This window comes from Hippocampus comes, unplaced genomic scaffold (assembly GCF_001891065.2).
Source record: "Hippocampus comes isolate QL1 unplaced genomic scaffold, H_comes_QL1_v1.1 scaffold406, whole genome shotgun sequence".
NCBI classification, from domain to species: domain Eukaryota; kingdom Metazoa; phylum Chordata; class Actinopteri; order Syngnathiformes; family Syngnathidae; genus Hippocampus; species Hippocampus comes.
The window spans coordinates 7,372-11,242 of record NW_017805934.1 but is presented as its reverse complement, the minus strand read 5'-3'; positions in this window follow the sequence as shown (position 1 = coordinate 11,242).

Here is a 3,871-nt window from a genome sequence, read left to right as displayed (position 1 = left end):
CCCCCCCCCCCCCCCCGCCGCCCCAAGTGTCATCCTCCTCCTCCTCCGTCACTCTGACAGCAGAGCGGGAAAATAAGTCAAACATGAAAGAAGGTTTAGAAAAGGCGTGTAAGACACAAGGATGTGTTATGGATTTTTTTTTTTCCTCCCCGCTTGTGTGAAAATGTCCAATGCTCACACTTCATATTCAAGATCCGAAGGCACCGTCGCTTCCTTTTGTATTCATACGTCAAACTGGTGTGTGTCCGCTCTGCGAAAACACACCAGCCGTTGAATCTCGGGTCCGAAGTTTTAACTTGAACGCTATCGATAAAGATGTTGAGAAGACAATGGCGAATGTGAGCCTGCATCAGTGTCCACCGAGCAACATGCAGAGGTCACCTGATTCTGGAGCATTTGAGTTTTAATCAGACAAATTAGCTTTTTTTTTTGAAATAGAAGTTTCAGCTGCAGATCTTATAGCTTTTGTGGCAAATCCAAGAGAATCATCTCTTAGCTTTGAAGCACAGCAAAAAAGAAGAAAAAAAAAAAGGAAAATACTGTAGGCTATATTCTGACATCAGTAGAACCGGCACATTGAATGACTGTAAAGTCTCCGTCGGATGCCTTTCATTGAAACGAACGTAAAGAGTCCAAAGGGAAGAGAAACTCAAAACAAATCGGACGGTTCAAGATTACCAAAAGCCCCAGTCAAATTTTTGACGTTTTAACGGATGAGGAAAAAAACCTTCAGCCGTCGTCGTGATGGTCGACATAAAACAGAATGGGAACTTGTTGAAAAAAAGAAAAGACAAAGGCCCAGACGATGTCACTCTCAATGATAAGATTTTGTAGTTATTTTTGGGGGAAAAGAAACGAACATTTTTATGTAATGCTGATATTCCCCCTCCTGTGTGTTTCATGATATCAAGGCTTCCCTTTATCAATCAAAAATATTAACATTGACTGTTTTTTTTTTTTTTTTTGGGGTGGGGGGGTATGTCTCCCGTTTGTGTGTTTGACTGTAGAGAAACATGTTGCTGCAGCAGAAGTACATTGCAGGCCACTGCTGATTTTTTTTTTTTGTTTGTTTTTTTACTGTGTATACCTCCACTCGAGTAGCAGTAACTTTTTATACTCAGATTTAATATATTATTGTTATTTGTATCATTTACTTAATTATCAGTGACCATGAAGATGTTTATTTATAACCATGTGACATTTCTGCAAATGTGCATTTTGTTTAGTAAAGAGAGGGAAAACGAAAAAAAAAAAAAGCACTTTGGCGTTTTTTTGTTGATTTGTGTTGATTTGCGGTCTTCAAAGGTGTCCTTTCTTCCCAACAGGAAGCTAAAATGGTTTGCCGCCAAAGTGGTCCCTTCCGAGGACACACAGTCACCACCGTTTGATGTTTGGTTCGATCTCAACGTTGAGGTTCTCATCTATGCAGTTATCCTTTATCATAATAATCGTCATCATAATAAAGTATGTATGATAATAATATCCCCTGACCGGTGTGACGACATAAGTGATTTTTGGTTGCTCACATTGAATAATACCTCATTGAATATTTTGTGTGGAGGGAAAGCTATTTGAAAAGACAGCAGTCGCCCGGAGAGATTTTTTGTGTTTGTTTGTTTGTTTGTTTGTTTTCTTTATTTGGGATGCTCCCCCCCCCCCCACTCCAATGTGAGCATGATGTCCTCTGTTCCTGACTTTCAACGATGCCAACTGCAACAGTAATCCCAGAAACATTTTTATTTTCATAATCTTTATTTTCATAACACACGGAAGGCAAATTTGTTCTTTTTTGGTTTCCAGCCAGCGCGGAAAAGCACGGCATCTGTCAGTAACGACCTCAAACTTGCCGCGTGGTGACTGTGTCAAACTCAGAAATGCCACGCAGACGTGCTTGGATGAGCGTTCAGGAGAAGATGTCGGTTGTTACAAATGGGAGAAGTTACAGAGAAAAAAATAAAAAATAAACACTGACAGAGTCAAGTCGGCCAGAGGCAGACGATATGAAGGTGGTCTGATTTTGGTCTGCGCCGGCCGAGAGAAAAAAACGGCATGGGTGCGGTGATGAACAAGAAGAAAGTAATTGTGTCTGAATAGAAAGAGAAGAAAAGGAGAATTGGACTCCACTCGGGCCAAAGGGCCAAATTAAAACTGCGCTTATCTCCGGCACGCACAGACAATGACTTTCTTCCATCACGAACATCAACAGAGAAGCTGGCAGATGGGCAGCTTGGGGTCAATACTTTGACGTCATCCTTTTCAAAGTTCCATCCGAGACTCATTCGAACCAAATTAGCTTTGTAGCTGCAACGTTTTTGTGTTTTTCTCCATCTGAACCAGAGACGAGATGGTGATGTGTTTCAGATCAAATGGAGGGAGATTTCTATCCGCAATCTTGTATACGACGGCGGGTTTTGTAACGCACTGTAGAACCGATCCATGGTCTTTTATAGAAATGTGATTTCAATGTGGCATTTTTGTTCAATAAAAGTTTTGATACGACAGCAATGCAGATTTATCCGTCCCATGTAAGTGAATCGTCAAGTCGTGACGGTACGATGGAAGCGGAGGTGTGAACACCCCAACGCCTGCCGTTGATATGTGCCCTGTTCAAGCCATCAGCTACAGAAAAGTGACCGCTCGCTGCCTAGAACTCTTCGAAATCCAAGCCATGTCTTTAATTCACACAGTTGAGACCGCGGGAGCCCATTACAGCGATCCGAGGGTTGAAGAGGGAAAAAAAACCCAACAACCAACATTTGTGTCTCTGTGCATGTTAGCAATATATTGTTTGTGTGAATGCACACTGCAACACCGGAAATTGTTAGCACTCAGCAGTCTGGAGTTGCAGCTTGTGGCCAGAGTTGTTGCGCTATATCTTTTATCGTTATCATTCTTCTCATTCAGTATGATTTGTACAATTCACCGAGGGGACGGGCAAAGAATGGGAATCTGGAGGAAGCATTTGAAAACGGTGCGCGTGAGATACGGTCGTGAACAGGCTGCAAAAGTGCGTCGCATGCCTCAGCGTCAGACTATTGCTCATCATGGCATGCGTGTGTACGTGCGTGCGTGCATGCATGTGTGTGCGGTAACAGGTCGATCGCGGCAGGTTGGTTGATTGAACAGTAGATCTTCGGTCAAACAAGTTTGGGCACCCCTGATGCACAGTAAAGCGATTTTAGCCGAAAAAAAGACCATATACAGTAAGCCGTTTTTTGGTCGAAAAAAAAACCTTGTTCAGTACGGCTATTTTAGCCGGAAAAAAAAAAAACGTGTATAGTAAGGTGTTTTTCGCCGAACAAAAAACGACCATGTATAGTAAGGCGTTTTTCGACGAAAAAAAAACACCATGTATAGTAAGGCGTTTTAAGCCGAAAAAAAATGAGGCTAAAAAATGACCATGTATCGTCAGGCGTTTTTAGTCGAAAAAAATGACCATGTAAAGCAAGGTGTTTTTAGTCGAAAAAAATGACCATGTATAGGAAGGCGTTTTTAGCTGAAAAAAACAACCATGTATAGTAAGGCGTTTTTAGCCGAAAAAAACGACCATGTTTTGTAAGGCGTTTTCAGCCGAAAAAAACGACCATGTATAGTAAGGCGTTTTTAGCTGAAAAAAACAACCACGTATAGTAAGGCGTTTTTAGCCGAAAAAAACGACCATGTATAGTAAGGCATTTTTAGCCGAAAAAAACGACCATGTATAGTAAGGCGTTTTTGGACGAAATTTTTAGCCAAACAAAATGACCATGTATAGTAAGGCGTTTTCAGCCGAAAAAAACGACCATGTCTAGAAAGGCGTTTTTAGCCGAAAAAAACGGCCATGTATAGTAAGGCGTTTTTAGCCGAAAAAAACGACCATGTATAGTAAGGC